Source organism: Heptranchias perlo, chromosome 12 (genome assembly GCF_035084215.1).
Source record: "Heptranchias perlo isolate sHepPer1 chromosome 12, sHepPer1.hap1, whole genome shotgun sequence".
Classification (NCBI taxonomy): domain Eukaryota; kingdom Metazoa; phylum Chordata; class Chondrichthyes; order Hexanchiformes; family Hexanchidae; genus Heptranchias; species Heptranchias perlo.
In genome coordinates this window covers 67862424-67881897 of record NC_090336.1, presented here as the reverse complement: position 1 = coordinate 67881897, position 19474 = coordinate 67862424, and the positions used below count along the sequence as shown (strand labels likewise).

At 49.7% G+C, this 19474-nt stretch overlaps 6 non-coding genes and 6 pseudogenes across 6 annotated transcripts; 9 read left to right on the top strand and 3 right to left on the bottom strand.

Annotated features, from left to right (window-relative positions):
• Positions 1-7449: 7449 nt before the first annotated feature.
• On the top strand, positions 7450-7572 carry LOC137330272 (U2 spliceosomal RNA; annotated as a pseudogene).
• Positions 7573-8416: 844 nt separating this feature from the next.
• LOC137330370 (U2 spliceosomal RNA) lies at positions 8417-8545 on the top strand (annotated as a pseudogene).
• Positions 8546-9467: 922 nt separating this feature from the next.
• LOC137328840 (U1 spliceosomal RNA) lies at positions 9468-9633 on the bottom strand. Its single transcript, XR_010964862.1, has one exon. It is a non-coding gene; the product is annotated as a U1 spliceosomal RNA (small nuclear RNA).
• A 1057-nt stretch (positions 9634-10690) lies between these two features.
• Positions 10691-10881, top strand: LOC137330807 (U2 spliceosomal RNA). Its single transcript, XR_010965229.1, has one exon. It is a non-coding gene; the product is annotated as a U2 spliceosomal RNA (small nuclear RNA).
• A 630-nt stretch (positions 10882-11511) lies between these two features.
• LOC137328912 (U2 spliceosomal RNA) lies at positions 11512-11684 on the top strand (annotated as a pseudogene).
• An 844-nt stretch (positions 11685-12528) lies between these two features.
• On the top strand, positions 12529-12657 carry LOC137330369 (U2 spliceosomal RNA; annotated as a pseudogene).
• A 934-nt stretch (positions 12658-13591) lies between these two features.
• On the bottom strand, positions 13592-13757 carry LOC137328828 (U1 spliceosomal RNA). Its single transcript, XR_010964861.1, has one exon. It is a non-coding gene; the product is annotated as a U1 spliceosomal RNA (small nuclear RNA).
• Positions 13758-14814: 1057 nt separating this feature from the next.
• On the top strand, positions 14815-15005 carry LOC137330806 (U2 spliceosomal RNA). The gene has a single exon (XR_010965228.1). It is a non-coding gene; the product is annotated as a U2 spliceosomal RNA (small nuclear RNA).
• A 630-nt stretch (positions 15006-15635) lies between these two features.
• On the top strand, positions 15636-15808 carry LOC137328703 (U2 spliceosomal RNA; annotated as a pseudogene).
• Positions 15809-16652: 844 nt separating this feature from the next.
• LOC137330368 (U2 spliceosomal RNA) lies at positions 16653-16781 on the top strand (annotated as a pseudogene).
• Positions 16782-17707: 926 nt separating this feature from the next.
• Positions 17708-17873, bottom strand: LOC137328816 (U1 spliceosomal RNA). Its single transcript, XR_010964860.1, has one exon. It is a non-coding gene; the product is annotated as a U1 spliceosomal RNA (small nuclear RNA).
• Positions 17874-18930: 1057 nt separating this feature from the next.
• LOC137330805 (U2 spliceosomal RNA) lies at positions 18931-19121 on the top strand. The gene has a single exon (XR_010965227.1). It is a non-coding gene; the product is annotated as a U2 spliceosomal RNA (small nuclear RNA).
• The last annotated feature ends 353 nt before the right edge of the window (positions 19122-19474 follow it).

Below are 19474 nucleotides of genomic sequence, written 5' to 3'. Positions count from 1 at the left end.
GTTCGATGCAACACACGAACAAGACGGAGGAGAGAGGACAGCCCTGCCTGACTCCAGATTTGATCGGAAAGCTTTCTGATTCCCACCCGTTGATTGAAACTGCGCTACTGATGTTTGTGTAGAGCAGTTGGATCCAATTTGTGGCACCTTTGACCACAAGGCGATCAGCAAGTGGTCCGCACGTAACGTCCTCGAGACCCTGCGGGAAAAGGAGATGGTGGATCCTGTCGGTTGGTTCCCCGAGCAGACTGTCAATGTCATTTGGCAGAACGCCTCATCGCCAGAGCTTTCAAACAAGCACCAAGACCTTGCTTGGCTGGTGGTGAGAAGGGCCCTTCCCGTCAGATCCTTCATGCACTCCCGGGCTCTCAGCGCCACCGCGTGCTGTCCCAGAGGAGGCTGTGGTGGAGACGAGACCGTCACCCATCTCCTTATGGAATGTGCCTTTGCAAAGAAGGTCTGGAGAGAGATGCAGTGGTATCTGTCCAGGTTCGTCCCGAGCAGTTCCGTAACACAGGTTTCTGTGCTCTACGGGCTGTTCCCGGGGACGCACACTGAGACGGACATCGGCTGCTGCTGGAAGACCATCAACTCGGTGAAAGACGCCCTTTGGTCTGCCCGAAACTTGCTGGTCTTTCAGCACAAGGAGCTGTCCTCGACCGAGTGTTGCAGACTGGCACATTCCAAGGTCCAGGACTACGTGCTGAGGGACGCACTGAGGATGGGTGCGGCCGCCGCAAAGGCCCTGTGGGGAAAGGCAACCGTTTAGAGCCTTCCCGCCATTGTAAACCGAGGGGCTGCAATCAGGGAAAAACCCCCTCGGGCAGAATGTAAAATTCAAATTGCTGTAATGTACCTGTAATGAATCTGAAATGGACCAGAAATGAATCTGTAAGCAATAATCCGTGTTGAGTATGATGCAATGAGACACCCTGGAGTGTCATGAACTGTAATTATGTCCAATGTGTTCATTGAGCTGTACTTCACGTAACCTGCAAATTGTATAATCTGTATTGTGTACGTTTGGAAAGTGATATGACAACTGTATTGTATGTACTGCTGCAAATTTTATGAATAAAGTATGTTTTTTGAAAAAAAAAGTTTCTGTTCTTATCAGTTTAATATCTGATATGTCCAGTGAAGGGATTCGCAAAATTTCACATGTTCCCCCCACCCCGAAGATTTATTGGAGTTATTAAAGAAACCCTGGTGTGACTGTTTTAAAAAATCCAAGGTCTCTCAAAATGGCTGCAGTCAGACACATGGCCGAGGACCGGCAGATTTGAAATTGCATTCTCAACAACTTGGCAGGTTTCGTGTCTCAGACAGGTTTCTTTAAACAATGCAGCTGCATTCTAGCCCTGAGGCAAGCTATCAACATGGCCGGCCAACACATCAAAATTCGAGCAGGAAGTGATCGCAGGACAAAAGGTGAACCATCAAGGTACATTCGGAACAATGGTAAAGCAGTTAGCATACAGATCGATACAGGAAACGGCCATAATGTAAATGGGCCAGAGATGGGGTCCTTTATCTTACGTTTCGTGCTTAAATCAAACAATGAAGCAAGCTGATAAGGTATGAAAAAAACCTGTTACCAAGAGGGTATAACTGAAGCTGCCCAGTATATTTCTGGCTGGTAGCTGTTCTCTTCGCCTCTTGGCCCTGTCCTGTCTGTCTGCTAGCAACTAAGAAGGAAGCCATCCAGTAAACCTCGCAACCACATGTCGACGGCAGCAGCAGGCACAGGGGCCAGGCCTTTTCATCTGTTTTCACCAGTGAGCATTAATTTTCTGGCCGCCACAAGACAACCGAGCATAAGTGTAAGGTTGGGGGTTAAGGGATATTGCTAAACTTGTGATTTTAGAATTTTCCCTCGATGTGTCCGTTTCTTTCAACCCGATAAGTGTAAGACTGTATTACATCCATAGCGATTTCTTTATCTTCTGTATTATACTGTTTACCTTGTAGTTTTAGTTTTCTTATTAATAAACATTGGTTTTCCTTGTACCAATCCACTGGTCTGTTTGTTTGTCTTTGTTACCACTCGATAAATCCTCAGCTCAGAATCAGGAAGGGGTAAGCGATTCGCAACCGCACTGCGGGCAGGGCAGCTCAGGAAAACATAACTGGCTGACCTATTATAAGCCCGAGAAACAGTAAAAAAAGAAACCCCTTACAGAAATGGCGAGTCAGGCAGGAGCTGAGGCGAAAGTGTGTAACAAGACAGACAGTGGTGCGGAGGAGGAATCCGCAATGGAGATAAGGTTGTCTGCCTATGTGTGCGGCAAGGTAAATATCGCGAAAAAGTGGGTGGGCGATATGCTAAAGGCCGAGCGTCCCATAGATGCAGCCATCCAGTGGACAGCAAGTAAACAGTATAAGAAAAGTATTGAGAAGGCGGTCTGGCTCTTGTGTTTTAAAAAGCAGGTCTTTGTACTAGACCGTGCTGTAGCAGTACAAGCAGCCAAGATTAAACAGTTGACCCTGGAGCTGCAGGAAAATACAGCAGCGGAAGAGAAAGGGGTAGCAGCGCTCCAGGCAATTAGCCAAGAAAGGGCGCAGATGGCAAGGGACCACCAGGCAAAGGTAGAGCGCCTGGAATACCAGATCGCTGAGGTCAAAAGTAGCACTAGAGGTCGAATGGAACACCTGGAATACCAGGTCAGAGAGGCGAGAGGCAGTGAGGTTCGGTTAATGGATAAGATCCACAGCCTCACGCAAGAATTAAAAGAGCAGGAGGAGAAAGTAGGCGAGGTAAAGGCAGCATATAAGCTGGCCTGCGCCCAGGGGTTTGAAGACGCAGATCATCGCCCCTGCAGGCAAGAAATAGAACGTTTGGGCATGGCCTTAGCGAGGGCGAAGGGCATGGTATGCCTCCTTAGCCCGAAGGCGGGCCAGTCGGATTTTACCGGCAACCCAAGCAGGGAAGTCCCACAGGCAGCTTCCAGAACGACACTGGTTGGGGAACCAGAGGCTTCACGGCCACCACCCATAGCCCCGAGTTTTCAGGAGGTCTGGCAGCAAGGGGGGGTGGAGGATGAAGCATTAGGGGAGACCCAGCAATTCCTGGTAGATAGACCAGGACCGGGACCAGTGTACCCCCTCCGACAACGGAGGTACGGCCCGCCCGCCGATGGCGAGGACCTAGGGGCCATCCAGAACCAGTTTGTAGTGCCGCATGGCACCCCACAGCTCAGGGCCATGGTTAGCCATATCCCTAAGCTTACAGTGAGGGGAGACCCCTCTCTACACTTCCGTGAGATAGAGCAGGTAGTGTGCGTTAATGACTGCGATGAAGCAGAACAAGCAAAAATGCTGCTGTTTTCTCTGGGGGGTGACCTCCTCCAAACCTTATCAGATGAGTGCAAAAGGGGGCAGAAAGATTACGAGGAGTTAATGGATGAGATATTGGAGGCCATGGGACTAAATGATGGGAGTCCGTTCGCCCGGGTGGGAAAAACGGTACAGCTCCCTGGGGAGTCCCCACAGGCTTTCGCAGACAGGCTGTGGCCAGTCTACCGGAGCGCATGCCCGGGAATGCCAAGGCGGACACTCCTGAACAGAGATCAATTAGCCCACTGGCTCCGCTGTCTCATGACAAACTGCCTGCCCCAAATTCGAACACGAGCTGCGGCCTGGTTTGACCCCCATAGCCCCCAGACCACCGAGGAAACGGTGATCCGCCAGCTCACGATAGCATTTAAAAATATCAGGGGTATCGAGACGCCCCAACCCAAGGGGAAAGTCCACGAGGTTAAATCAGGGGCCCAGCATAAAAGGGAATGGCACCAGGAAGGGAATCGTCCCGCCCAGGCTAAGTTAAACTGCAATGGGTGCGGGAAGGATGGCCACTTGCGCAAAGATTGTAAAAACCCCTGGAAGGATACTAAGGGAAAGAATCCCACCGCCCTAGCCCAAAAGGCAGCGATGGGGGAGGCAGAGACAGGAATTGCCCCCGCTGCCATGGAGTCATTTTTTGAGGCCATGCGATCTTTTATGGCCAGCCAGGGAAGAATAGCAGCCACTACCGGTGTGGTAGCTCCCTCAGCCTCCCCTGACGATGCCCCGCTATGACTAGAGAAGAAAGTGCAGATCGGTCAGCAGGAGGTGAAATTCCTGGGCCTGACCGTCCGCGCAGGGGAAAGAGCCATAGACAAGGCTCGGAGGGAAGCAGTCCAAGAGCTATCGGTCCCCAGTACTGTGGAGGTGAAAAAGCAGGCAGCTGGGATCCAACCTGAGGTTGGAAATCCCCAGCTCCCAGCAGGTCACAGCTCACAGGCAGCACCTGCAGGGGCAGTCAGGGGAGGAGTCACCCAGACCCCTGTCCAAACCACTCCCCCTCTCTTCTGGGACTCAGGTGGAGAGGAGGAGGAGCTCGAGGCAGGTAGCCCCGCCCCCGACCCAGGTTTTGAACCTGGAGAGGAAGACTCTCAGCCACCGGCAGCAAACAGCGAAGGGTTGCCTGTCCCCAGCTCAGACTTGGGAAGGGAGGAGCCACAGGGGAAAAGCCCCCAGCCAGCGAGGGCTGCGACCCACAGCAAGGTTCCGCTCGCCAGGGTAGCCCCACCAACAGCACTTCCTAGGAGGTCCCCTCGGACACCCCAGCCTAGGAAGGCATGGTCGCCGGCTCCCCAGTTTAAAAGGGCTACCTCCCGCGTTAAAGTTAAGTCGAAAGACAAAGGTCCTCAGCCAGCAGTCGCGGGCTGTGAGGGACCGGAAGTAAAGCTCAGTACAGCCACGCCGCAGGGAGCAGCCTGCAGCAGTCCTGACAGAATTTGAGCTGGCTGCTCGGAGACGGGCGGCGGATGGATATAACTTTAGCGGTTAAGTTTGTAGTTTTAAGTTAAGATGTATAGGTTTATTATAAGGTGTGGAACCGTAATGTAATTTTAAGATGGAACCGTTCCAGTATTGTCCACGTGAGCCGAGGTCGAGGGACCCGCTCACACTTCACCCGAGCCAGGCAGCCTGTATGGGGCCCGGCCAGATGTTAAATTTTATGAGTTTGATTTTTCAGATGGTGACAGAACCAGACTATACACCCACGAGCTTTTGGACAGGATTGGGAGACAAAGAAGGGGTGTTTTTTTTAACGATGTCTTAACTGGTTTTAACACGGGGTCTTCTGTCATCAACAGCTTAGATGACATCGAGCTGCAGACCCAGATTAATGGTTTAAAAACGCAATTAAAGACAGGGTGGAGAACATTGGTGTCATTCAGGGGGGTGCACACGTTCGTTTCACAGCGGTCCCGCCCTACGTCATAAAGTGGGAGCACGCTATGACGGGTACTGACCTCTCGGGGTGCCAGAACCGGGGATCACACATAATCCTGTGTCCCCAGCACTTGAACGCCTATTCAAAACCGCAGTGCGGGTTCAGAGCTGCTGACGCAAAGCCTATAAACTGCACCATGGAAGCCATGGCACAAGGCCATGTTCCCCCACAGGTGGCGTATATAGGAGGTGGGACATATTGTATCACCACAGCAGCGTCTCACTACCAGCATGGTCAGCACAGCTGGTGTGCGGTGAGTGACAGCAGTTTCTGCTTTAAACCCGAGGCAGAAGTTCAAGTGGCACAGATACGAATTGTCCCCATCCCTGAACCATCCACTGTTCACCTCACTGTGAAAGAGAATTTCACCAACCTCCAAAAGTATGTAGCCCACTTTGGCTATCAGATCGCCCCTCTCCCAGAACACCTCGTTAAATTATTAAAAGCAGTAGGGGTGTCCCAAAAACACTTTTACACGCTGGAACAGAAGACTGTCCAGATAGGGGCCGATATTCTGAGTATTACGACCCCACCCTGGTGGGACATCTTTGAGAATATAGAGGTCCCCTCCTGGATTCGTCTGGCATCACACGTGCTAGTAATCTGTCAGCTCGGGATCGTCCTCTACCTGGTTTGCGTCCAGTGTAGGAATAGGGGTCTCGAGGTAGTAGTTACAACACAAAGGGTATGGAAGGACCAGTATGCTCGGGTAGACGAAACACCCGTGTGAGTTCGGGGACGCATCCCTTGCGAGTGATGGCAGCCTGTTTCATTATTTTAATAAAGATGGTCCCTTCCGTGTTGTTTTCAATAAAGTAAGTTTACGTTTTGATGTTATTTTGAATAAAGATTGTTCATTGTTGTGTTGTATAGTTTGCGAAATACTGTTTCATCCCAAGTGGTGCAGGGGTATTTGGACCCCTCCGTGCTGGGATTGTTGTAATTCAACCTTGTTTTCTATCCGAATGCCTGCCATACACTGGGGTTCTCTCCAAGTAAGGGAATGTATGTGTCAAGGGATTAGGGATAGGTAAATAAAGGGGAAGGTTGTTTGCGACGGTCAGAAAACTTTGCTCACCTTGCATGGACACTTCAAGCAAGTTTAAGTATCCACAGGGGGGAGTGAAGGGATTCGCAAAATTTCACATGTTCCCCCCACCCCGAAGATTTATTGGAGTTATTAAAGAAACCCTGGTGTGACTGTTTTAAAAAATCCAAGGTCTCTCAAAATGGCTGCAGTCAGACACATGGCCGAGGACCGGCAGATTTGAAATTGCATTCTCAACAACTTGGCAGGTTTCGTGTCTCAGACAGGTTTCTTTAAACAATGCAGCTGCATTCTAGCCCTGAGGCAAGCTATCAACATGGCCGGCCAACACATCAAAATTCGAGCAGGAAGTGATCGCAGGACAAAAGGTGAACCATCAAGGTACATTCGGAACAATGGTAAAGCAGTTAGCATACAGATCGATACAGGAAACGGCCATATTGTAAATGGGCCAGAGATGGGGTCCTTTGTCTTACGTTTCGTGCTTAAATCAAACAATGAAGCAAGCTGATAAGGTATGAAAAAAACCTGTTACCAAGAGGGTATAACTGAAGCTGCCCAGTATATTTCTGGCTTGAGCTGTTCTCTTCGCCTCTTGGCCCTGTCCTGTCTGTCTGCTAGCAACTAAGAAGGAAGGCCATTCAGTAAACCTCGCAACCACATGTCGACGGCAACAGCAGGCACAGGGGCCAGGCCTTTTCATCTGTTTTCACCAGTGAGCATTAATTTTCTGGCCGCCACAAGACAACCGAGCATAAGTGTAAGGTTGGGGGTTAAGGGATATTGCTAAACTTGTGATTTTAGAATTTTCCCTCGATGTGTCCGTTTCTTTCAACCCGATAAGTGTAAGACTGTATTACATCCATAGCGATTTCTTTTTTATCTTCTGTATTATACTGTTTACCTTGTAGTTTTAATTTTCTTATTAATAAACATTGGTTTTCCTTGTACCAATCCACTGGTCTGTTTGTCTGTCTTTGTTACCACTCGATAAATCCTCAGCTCAGAATCAGGAAGGGGTAAGCGATTCGCAACCGCACTGCGGGCAGGGCAGCTCAGGAAAACATAACTGGCTGACCTATTATAAGCCCGAGAAACAGTAAAAAAAGAAACCCCGAACACCCCTATCTGGGGACCAAATATTAAATTGATTTTTGGAACAGGGAGATGGAACAAGAGCTTGCTCCGTCCACTCCACGCATCGACCCAGTATTACAGTGTCTCTGGCAACGGTGCACCTCCCTGTGGGGAGATATTCAAAATGCTGAACGGATTTTTGGAGCCTGTATTATTACTCAGAATGCTGAGATATTGCAACTGTGGTTTTCTTGTTTACTCCTGGGATGGATGAGTGCCACTCCCTTTCTTCCTTTTCCCTCTTGCAGTTTTACCTTGGAGGGAAAGACGTCAGTCTCAGGTCACTTTTCAGGAAGCTGCAAGCCTGTGTATTGGGACGTGCCACCTTCCACAGACTTGGTCTCCTGACCTGAAACATTTAACTCCAGTTGTTGTGTGAAAAATTACTGCAGTTTTAAACTGGCAGTTCCAGAATTAATTGTTTCCAAGTCAGACATTTCCCGAAACAGAGAGCGCGAGAGAGACACAATGTTAACGTTTAAACTGCCACAAGCGAGAGGCGAAATAACTTCACGTTGCTGACTTTAAAAATGCGAGCAGACAGTGCGTGTGTGTTTGGAGGGAGTGCACTGTGAATGGCCACATTGGAAGCTGTGAGATCAAACTGTGCTGCTAACTGAGTGTTAAGGTGAGTAAAAGGCACTGGTTTGGGTGGAGCATTGCGCTCAGGATGGGAGATTTTCTTGAACGGTGCCAATTAATCTGCACCAGAAAATCATCCCCTGACCAGGATTCGAACCCGGGTGTCAACGAGTTTTAAATGTTGCGTCCTAACCACTAGACCATCAGGGGAGTTGCCCTCAATCCCCTGCAAACATATACAGAAGGCTGAACACATGGCTCCCTACAGTAGCAGCAGTGTCACCAGCAGAGGGCTTGAGTTGCCATTTCCACTTTGACACTCAGTCTTTTCACACTCAGTCAAATGGCAAACGTCTATTCAGGAGGTTATCGCTTCTCGGCTTTGGGACCGAATATTAAATTGAATTTTGCAACAGGGAGATGGAATAGGGGCTTGGCTCCGTCCACTCCACGCATCGACCCAGTATTGCAGTGTCTCTGGCAACGGTGCACCTCCCTGTGGGGAGATATTCAAAAGGAAAAACAGCTCTTTCCCAGCGTCTCTGTCCGTGTGTACGTATTATGACTGAGAATAAAGCTGATATATTGCACTTACTTTCTCAGCTCAGTGGTATTCTTTTCTTCTCCTGGGCTGAGTGCCGCTCGCTCGTTCGCTCGCTCACTCGCTCGCTCGCTCGCACGCAGGCAGCGATTATAATTCAAACTGCAAAATAACTTAACTTTAAACAAGCAGGGTCTGAGTACAAATGAAAACTGCGCTCCTGGACTGGACGGACTGTCTGTTTGTCTCGGTGAGGAAAAGGCAGTGGTGGTGAGGGTGGAGCATTGCGCTCAGGAGGGGAGACTTTCTTTGAGTGGTGCCAATTAATCTGCACCAGAAAATCATCCCCCCGACCGGGATTGGAACCCGGGTCTCAACGATTTAAAAGGTTGCGTCCTCGACCACTGGGCCACCTGGGAACCGCCTGAGGAACCTGTCCAAGAGGCTGAGGACACGCACGCCTGCTCCACGAGCAGCAGCGACCAGCAGGGGGCCGACCGGCTGATCCTTCCCTTTCACAGGCAGGCTTCTGGCCCTCGATAAAACGCCAAAGGTGTTCAGAAGGAAGGCCTGGGGGGAGGGAGGGAGGGACGGCCATTGGAAATCAGCACAAAGCAGGTCCCCTGGAATCTCACACCTCCGACCCAGGAAACAGGTCTCCTGGTCAAAGCAGTCCAGCCATTAACGTGACAATGGACAGGGCCCCGGCAGCTTGAGACACATCTTTCTTTCGATATGCAAGTTCTTTTTAAAAAGGTTTCCTTCCACAGCAGCTCTGAGTGAGAGACTGACTGACATACGTACACACACACACACAACACCGTCACCCATCCGATTGGTGGACCGCGGGGTCGACAATCTAACTTTTCGTTTCGATGCAGGGGAGAGCGCGAACGCAGTCCCCCACTACCACAAATTTTGCAGTCGAGTATCCCGCATTTGGGGACATCGCAGGCGTCAGCGCACACCCCAAGTGCAATGGGCTAGCCTCGTCCTGGGAGATCCGCCTTCGGGATCACAGATTCTCCCCTGCCAGGTAAGTATGCCTTGGGTCGCCACACACTGCCACTAGACAGCATTCGCTACCTTTTACGATTGCAAGGGCAGGTTTTAAGAATCAAAACGTCCCTTCGCTCGCAACGTGCTGATGCTCTGAGAGATTAATTCCGCTCAAATATCGTACCGTATATCCGATGATACACTCTGGGAGAAAATACTGCAGCGATGCGGTGCCGGCGATGGTTGTTTGCATGTCGCCCTTCAAGGGAAATGTCCCGCCTCCAGTTGTTGCTGTAGCAATATATACACGCGCGTTGTCGTGGTAATATAGAACTGCAAGTTGCCGTTGTCGTGGTAGTTTCGAATCAGCACAAAGCAGGTGCACTCCCTGGAATGTCACACCTGCGTCCCAGAAAACAGGTCTCCTGGTCAAAGCAGTCCCGCCCCGCCCTGGGATTAACGTGACAATGGACAGGGCCCAGTCAGGGAGCAGCTTGAGAGACATCTTTCAATAGGCACTTCTGAAACATTAACGCCTTGTTTCTTTCGACAGTTTAACCAGCCTTTAACACGCCTTGTGTTTTTATTTCCCATTTCCAGCCAGCCCAGCCAGCCAGCCCAGCCAGCCGAGCCAGCATCTGCAGTATTTTCTTTTGATTGGTCTTGCCTGCTGTGGAATGAACGTTTAAACACGAGCTGCTGATTGTCAGCACCTCACCTCTTTCTCAATTGGCCGTTGCAATCTCACTCACTCGCTGTGAGACACGTCACGTCACGTCACTAGTTTTCTTTAAAGCGGTTTCCTTCCACGGCAGTGAGTTAGTGACTGAGACTGACTGACGGAGGTCCGTTGAGACACCACCTTCTCCCATCTGATCGGTGGCCGACTGGCAAATTTACCAATCTGTCAAGCAATCCTAGCAAGAAAGGAAAAAACGGCAACTTCTTTAAACTGATCCACTGTTGCAATTAGAAACGGTGGCAAAAATGTGGCCAGAGTGGGAGAGAACGGCAGTGCTTCTAGACTGCTTTAGACACAGCCAGCCAGAGACCAAAGAGGGAGGGAAAACAGGAGCGGAGATCAATTCGCATCGAGCGCGTTATCGCTTCTCGGCCTTTTGGCTAAGATCCAGTGTAGTTTCTGTTCTTATCAGTTTAATATCTGATATGTCCCCTATCTGGGGACCAAATATTAAATTGATTTTTGGAACAGGGAGATGGAACAAGAGCTTGCTCCGTCCACTCCGCGCATCGACCTGGTACAGCAGTGCTTCCAGGATCGGTGCAGCTCCCTTCGGGGAGATTCGAAAAACAAAAAACAGATTTTGTTTCTTTTTTGGACCATATGTTATTACTGTAGTCAATATTGTTATAAAAGAAGGAAAACTTTTTACAGCTGCTTGACCATGCTCTCCTTTCCTTCGTAGGTTGTTGCTCGCTACGCGTTGTTTCTCGCCCGGCCGGTGCGCCATGTTGCCAACGCCGCTGACGCCACTTTCACTCCTGCTCAGCAAGGTAAGCAGCCACCATTGTGTTTTTCTTCCCGTATCTGTCCATGGGGACTTGGCCTATATTTCAGGGTGAGGCCTCACCACGTTTCCCGCTCGACAGCTAAGCTGGAGGTTGCCCCCTGTTGGATTTCCATGCAACTGCAGGCACGGCCGCCTCTATTGGAAAAGGATGGATGGGTGGATGTTACTGTAATGAATCTGAAATGGACCTGAAATGAATCTGTAAGCAATAATCTGTGTTGAGTATGATGCAATGAGACACCCTAGAGTGTCATGAACTGTAATTATGTCCAATGTGTTGGTTGAACTGTACTTGATGTAACCTGCAAATTGTATAATCTGTATTGTGTACGTTTGGAATGTGATATCACAACTGTATTGTATGTACTGCTGCAAATTTTATGAAGAAAGTATATTTTTTGAAAAAAATATCTGTTCTTATCAGTTTAAGATCTGATACGTCTCCGTTCTGGGGACCATACATTAAATTGATTTTTGCAACAGGGAGATGGAAGAGGGGCTTGGCTCCGTCCACTCCACGCATCGACCCAGTATTACAGTGTCTCTGGCAACGGTGCACCTCCCTGTGGGGAGATATTCAAAATGCTGAACGGATTTTTGGAGCCTGTATTATTACTCAGAATGCTGAGATATTGCAACTGTGGTTTTTTTGTTTACTCCTGGGATGGATGAGTGCCACTCCCTTTCTTCCTTTTCCCTCTTGCAGTTTTACCTTGGAGGGAAAGACGTCAGTCTCAGGTCACTTTTCAGGAAGCTGCAAGCCTGTGTATTGGGACGTGCCACCTTCCACAGACTTGGTCTCCTGACCTGAAACATTTAACTCCAGTTGTTGTGTGAAAAATTACTGCAGTTTTAAACTGGCAGTTCCAGAATTAATTGTTTCCAAGTCAGACATTTCCCGAAACAGAGAGCGCGAGAGAGACACAATGTTAACGTTTAAACTGCCACAAGCGAGAGGCGAAATAACTTCACGTTGCTGACTTTAAAAATGCGAGCAGACAGTGCGTGTGTGTTTGGAGGGAGTGCACTGTGAATGGCCACATTGGAAGCTGTGAGATCAAACTGTGCTGCTAACTGAGTGTTAAGGTGAGTAAAAGGCACTGGTTTGGGTGGAGCATTGCGCTCAGGATGGGAGATTTTCTTGAACGGTGCCAATTAATCTGCACCAGAAAATCATCCCCTGACCGGGATTCGAACCCGGGTGTCAACGAGTTTTAAATGTTGCGTCCTAACCACTAGACCATCAGGGGAGTTGCCCTCAATCCCCTGCAAACATATACAGAAGGCTGAACACATGGCTCCCTACAGTAGCAGCAGTGTCACCAGCAGAGGGCTTGAGTTGCCATTTCCACTTTGACACTCAGTCTTTTCACACTCAGTCAAATGGCAAACGTCTATTCAGGAGGTTATCGCTTCTCGGCTTTGGGACCGAATATTAAATTGAATTTTGCAACAGGGAGATGGAATAGGGGCTTGGCTCCGTCCACTCCACGCATCGACCCAGTATTGCAGTGTCTCTGGCAACGGTGCACCTCCCTGTGGGGAGATATTCAAAAGGAAAAACAGCTCTTTCCCAGCGTCTCTGTCCGTGTGTACGTATTATGACTGAGAATAAAGCTGATATATTGCACTTACTTTCTCAGCTCAGTGGTATTCTTTTCTTCTCCTGGGCTGAGTGCCGCTCGCTCGTTCGCTCGCTCACTCGCTCGCTCGCTCGCACGCAGGCAGCGATTATAATTCAAACTGCAAAATAACTTAACTTTAAACAAGCAGGGTCTGAGTACAAATGAAAACTGCGCTCCTGGACTGGACGGACTGTCTGTTTGTCTCGGTGAGGAAAAGGCAGTGGTGGTGAGGGTGGAGCATTGCGCTCAGGAGGGGAGACTTTCTTTGAGTGGTGCCAATTAATCTGCACCAGAAAATCATCCCCCCGACCGGGATTGGAACCCGGGTCTCAACGATTTAAAAGGTTGCGTCCTCGACCACTGGGCCACCTGGGAACCGCCTGAGGAACCTGTCCAAGAGGCTGAGGACACGCACGCCTGCTCCACGAGCAGCAGCGACCAGCAGGGGGCCGACCGGCTGATCCTTCCCTTTCACAGGCAGGCTTCTGGCCCTCGATAAAACGACAAAGGTGTTCAGAAGGAAGGCCTGGGGGGAGGGAGGGAGGGACGGCCATTGGAAATCAGCACAAAGCAGGTCCCCTGGAATCTCACACCTCCGACCCAGGAAACAGGTCTCCTGGTCAAAGCAGTCCAGCCATTAACGTGACAATGGACAGGGCCCCGGCAGCTTGAGACACATCTTTCTTTCGATATGCAAGTTCTTTTTAAAAAGGTTTCCTTCCACAGCAGCTCTGAGTGAGAGACTGACTGACATACGTACACACACACACACACACACACACACAACACCGTCACCCATCCGATTGGTGGACCGCGGGGTCGACAATCTAACTTTTCGTTTCGATGCAGGGGAGAGCGCGAACGCAGTCCCCCACTACCACAAATTTTGCAGTCGAGTATCCCGCATTTGGGGACATCGCAGGCGTCAGCGCACACCCCAAGTGCAATGGGCTAGCCTCGTCCTGGGAGATCCGCCTTCGGGATCACAGATTCTCCCCTGCCAGGTAAGTATGCCTTGGGTCGCCACACACTGCCACTAGACAGCATTCGCTACCTTTTACGATTGCAAGGGCAGGTTTTAAGAATCAAAACGTCCCTTCGCTCGCAACGTGCTGATGCTCTGAGAGATTAATTCCGCTCAAATATCGTACCGTATATCCGATGATACACTCTGGGAGAAAATACTGCAGCGATGCGGTGCCGGCGATGGTTGTTTGCATGTCGCCCTTCAAGGGAAATGTCCCGCCTCCAGTTGTTGCTGTAGCAATATATACACGCGCGTTGTCGTGGTAATATAGAACTGCAAGTTGCCGTTGTCGTGGTAGTTTCGAATCAGCACAAAGCAGGTGCACTCCCTGGAATGTCACACCTGCGTCCCAGAAAACAGGTCTCCTGGTCAAAGCAGTCCCGCCCCGCCCTGGGATTAACGTGACAATGGACAGGGCCCAGTCAGGGAGCAGCTTGAGAGACATCTTTCAATAGGCACTTCTGAAACATTAACGCCTTGTTTCTTTCGACAGTTTAACCAGCCTTTAACACGCCTTGTGTTTTTATTTCCCATTTCCAGCCAGCCCAGCCAGCCAGCCCAGCCAGCCGAGCCAGCATCTGCAGTATTTTCTTTTGATTGGTCTTGCCTGCTGTGGAATGAACGTTTAAACACGAGCTGCTGATTGTCAGCACCTCACCTCTTTCTCAATTGGCCGTTGCAATCTCACTCACTCGCTGTGAGACACGTCACGTCACGTCACTAGTTTTCTTTAAAGCGGTTTCCTTCCACGGCAGTGAGTTAGTGACTGAGACTGACTGACGGAGGTCCGTTGAGACACCACCTTCTCCCATCTGATCGGTGGCCGACTGGCAAATTTACCAATCTGTCAAGCAATCCTAGCAAGAAAGGAAAAAACGGCAACTTCTTTAAACTGATCCACTGTTGCAATTAGAAACGGTGGCAAAAATGTGGCCAGAGTGGGAGAGAACGGCAGTGCTTCTAGACTGCTTTAGACACAGCCAGCCAGAGACCAAAGAGGGAGGGAAAACAGGAGCGGAGATCAATTCGCATCGAGCGCGTTATCGCTTCTCGGCCTTTTGGCTAAGATCCAGTGTAGTTTCTGTTCTTATCAGTTTAATATCTGATATGTCCCCTATCTGGGGACCAAATATTAAATTGATTTTTGGAACAGGGAGATGGAACAAGAGCTTGCTCCGTCCACTCCGCGCATCGACCTGGTACAGCAGTGCTTCCAGGATCGGTGCAGCTCCCTTCGGGGAGATTCGAAAAACAAAAAACAGATTTTGTTTCTTTTTTGGACCATATGTTATTACTGTAGTCAATATTGTTATAAAAGAAGGAAAACTTTTTACAGCTGCTTGACCATGCTCTCCTTTCCTTCGTAGGTTGTTGCTCGCTACGCGTTGTTTCTCGCCCGGCCGGTGCGCCATGTTGCCAACGCCGCTGACGCCACTTTCACTCCTGCTCAGCAAGGTAAGCAGCCACCATTGTGTTTTTCTTCCCGTATCTGTCCATGGGGACTTGGCCTATATTTCAGGGTGAGGCCTCACCACGTTTCCCGCTCGACAGCTAAGCTGGAGGTTGCCCCCTGTTGGATTTCCGTGCAACTGCAGGCACGGCCGCCTCTATTGGAAAAGGATGGATGGGTGGATGTTACTGTAATGAATCTGAAATGGACCTGAAATGAATCTGTAAGCAATAATCTGTGTTGAGTATGATGCAATGAGACACCCTAGAGTGTCATGAACTGTAATTATGTCCAATGTGTTGGTTGAACTGTACTTGATGTAACCTGCAAATTGTATAATCTGTATTGTGTACGTTTGGAATGTGATATCACAACTGTATTGTATGTACTGCTGCAAATTTTATGAAGAAAGTATATTTTTTGAAAAAAATATCTGTTCTTATCAGTTTAAGATCTGATACGTCCCCGATCTGGGGACCATACATTAAATTGATTTTTGCAACAGGGAGATGGAAGAGGGGCTTGGCTCCGTCCACTCCACGCATCGACCCAGTATTACAGTGTCTCTGGCAACGGTGCACCTCCCTGTGGGGAGATATTCAAAATGCTGAACGGATTTTTGGAGCCTGTATTATTACTCAGAATGCTGAGATATTGCAACTGTGGTTTTTTTGTTTACTCCTGGGATGGATGAGTGCCACTCCCTTTCTTCCTTTTCCCTCTTGCAGTTTTACCTTGGAGGGAAAGACGTCAGTCTCAGGTCACTTTTCAGGAAGCTGCAAGCCTGTGTATTGGGACGTGCCACCTTCCACAGACTTGGTCTTCTGACCTGAAACATTTAACTCCAGTTGTTGTGTGAAAAATTACTGCAGTTTTAAACTGGCAGTTCCAGAATTAATTGTTTCCAAGTCAGACATTTCCCGAAACAGAGAGCGCGAGAGAGACACAATGTTAACGTTTAAACTGCCACAAGCGAGAGGCGAAATAACTTCACGTTGCTGACTTTAAAAATGCGAGCAGACAGTGCGTGTGTGTTTGGAGGGAGTGCACTGTGAATGGCCACATTGGAAGCTGTGAGATCAAACTGTGCTGCTAACTGAGTGTTAAGGTGAGTAAAAGGCACTGGTTTGGGTGGAGCATTGCGCTCAGGATGGGAGATTTTCTTGAACGGTGCCAATTAATCTGCACCAGAAAATCATCCCCTGACCGGGATTCGAACCCGGGTGTCAACGAGTTTTAAATGTTGCGTCCTAACCACTAGACCATCAGGGGAGTTGCCCTCAATCCCCTGCAAACATATACAGAAGGCTGAACACATGGCTCCCTACAGTAGCAGCAGTGTCACCAGCAGAGGGCTTGAGTTGCCATTTCCACTTTGACACTCAGTCTTTTCACACTCAGTCAAATGGCAAACGTCTATTCAGGAGGTTATCGCTTCTCGGCTTTGGGACCGAATATTAAATTGAATTTTGCAACAGGGAGATGGAATAGGGGCTTGGCTCCGTCCACTCCACGCATCGACCCAGTATTGCAGTGTCTCTGGCAACGGTGCACCTCCCTGTGGGGAGATATTCAAAAGGAAAAACAGCTCTTTCCCAGCGTCTCTGTCCGTGTGTACGTATTATGACTGAGAATAAAGCTGATATATTGCACTTACTTTCTCAGCTCAGTGGTATTCTTTTCTTCTCCTGGGCTGAGTGCCGCTCGCTCGTTCGCTCGCTCACTCGCTCGCTCGCTCGCACGCAGGCAGCGATTATAATTCAAACTGCAAAATAACTTAACTTTAAACAAGCAGGGTCTGAGTACAAATGAAAACTGCGCTCCTGGACTGGACGGACTGTCTGTTTGTCTCGGTGAGGAAAAGGCAGTGGTGGTGAGGGTGGAGCATTGCGCTCAGGAGGGGAGACTTTCTTTGAGTGGTGCCAATTAATCTGCACCAGAAAATCATCCCCCCGACCGGGATTGGAACCCGGGTCTCAACGATTTAAAAGGTTGCGTCCTCGACCACTGGGCCACCTGGGAACCGCCTGAGGAACCTGTCCAAGAGGCTGAGGACACGCACGCCTGCTCCACGAGCAGCAGCGACCAGCAGGGGGCCGACCGGCTGATCCTTCCCTTTCACAGGCAGGCTTCTGGCCCTCGATAAAACGACAAAGGTGTTCAGAAGGAAGGCCTGGGGGGAGGGAGGGAGGGACGGCCATTGGAAATCAGCACAAAGCAGGTCCCCTGGAATCTCACACCTCCGACCCAGGAAACAGGTCTCCTGGTCAAAGCAGTCCAGCCATTAACGTGACAATGGACAGGGCCCCGGCAGCTTGAGACACATCTTTCTTTCGATATGCAAGTTCTTTTTAAAAAGGTTTCCTTCCACAGCAGCTCTGAGTGAGAGACTGACTGACATACGTACACACACACACACACACAACACCGTCACCCATCCGATTGGTGGACCGCGGGGTCGACAATCTAACTTTTCGTTTCGATGCAGGGGAGAGCGCGAACGCAGTCCCCCACTACCACAAATTTTGCAGTCGAGTATCCCGCATTTGGGGACATCGCAGGCGTCAGCGCACACCCCAAGTGCAATGGGCTAGCCTCGTCCTGGGAGATCCGCCTTCGGGATCACAGATTCTCCCCTGCCAGGTAAGTATGCCTTGGGTCGCCACACACTGCCACTAGACAGCATTCGCTACCTTTTACGATTGCAAGGGCAGGTTTTAAGAATCAAAACGTCCCTTCGCTCGCAACGTGCTGATGCTCTGAGAGATTAATTCCGCTCAAATATCGTACCGTATATCCGATGATACACTCTGGGAGAAAATACTGCAGCGATGCGGTGCCGGCGATGGTTGTTTGCATGTCGCCCTTCAAGGGAAATGTCCCGCCTCCAGTTGTTGCTGTAGCAATATATACACGCGCGTTGTCGTGGTAATATAGAACTGCAAGTTGCCGTTGTCGTGGTAGTTTCGAATCAGCACAAAGCAGGTGCACTCCCTGGAATGTCACACCTGCGTCCCAGAAAACAGGTCTCCTGGTCAAAGCAGTCCCGCCCCGCCCTGGGATTCACGTGACAATGGACAGGGCCCAGTCAGGGAGCAGCTTGAGAGACATCTTTCAATAGGCACTTCTGAAACATTAACGCCTTGTTTCTTTCGACAGTTTAACCAGCCTTTAACACGCCTTGTGTTTTTATTTCCCATTTCCAGCCAGCCCAGCCAGCCAGCCCAGCCAGCCGAGCCAGCATCTGCAGTATTTTCTTTTGATTGGTCTTGCCTGCTGTGGAATGAACGTTTAAACACGAGCTGCTGATTGTCAGCACCTCACCTCTTTCTCAATTGGCCGTTGCAATCTCACTCACTCGCTGTGAGACACGTCACGTCACGTCACTAGTTTTCTTTAAAGCGGTTTCCTTCCACGGCAGTGAGTTAGTGACTGAGACTGACTGACGGAGGTCCATTGAGACACCACCTTCTCCCATCTGATCGGTGGCCGACTGGCAAATTTACCAATCTGTCAAGCAATCCTAGCAAGAAAGGAAAAAACGGCAACTTCTTTAAACTGATCCACTGTTGCAATTAGAAACGGTGGCAAAAATGTGGCCAGAGTGGGAGAGAACGGCAGTGCTTCTAGACTGCTTTAGACACAGCCAGCCAGAGACCAAAGAGGGAGGGAAAACAGGAGCGGAGATCAATTCGCATCGAGCGCGTTATCGCTTCTCGGCCTTTTGGCTAAGATCCAGTGTAGTTTCTGTTCTTATCAGTTTAATATCTGATATGTCCCCTATCTGGGGACCAAATATTAAATTGATTTTTGGAACAGGGAGATGGAACAAGAGCTTGCTCCGTCCACTCCGCGCATCGACCTGGTACAGCAGTGCTTCCAGGATCGGTGCAGCTCCCTTCGGGGAGATTCGAAAAACAAAAAACAGATTTTGTTTCTTTTTTGGACCATATGTTATTACTGTAGTCAATATTGTTATAAAAGAAGGAAAACTTTTTACAGCTGCTTGACCATGCTCTCCTTTCCTTCGTAGGTTGTTGCTCGCTACGCGTTGTTTCTCGCCCGGCCGGTGCGCCATGTTGCCAACGCCGCTGACGCCACTTTCACTCCTGCTCAGCAAGGTAAGCAGCCACCATTGTGTTTTTCTTCCCGTATCTGTCCATGGGGACTTGGCCTATATTTCAGGGTGAGGCCTCACCACGTTTCCCGCTCGACAGCTAAGCTGGAGGTTGCCCCCTGTTGGATTTCCGTG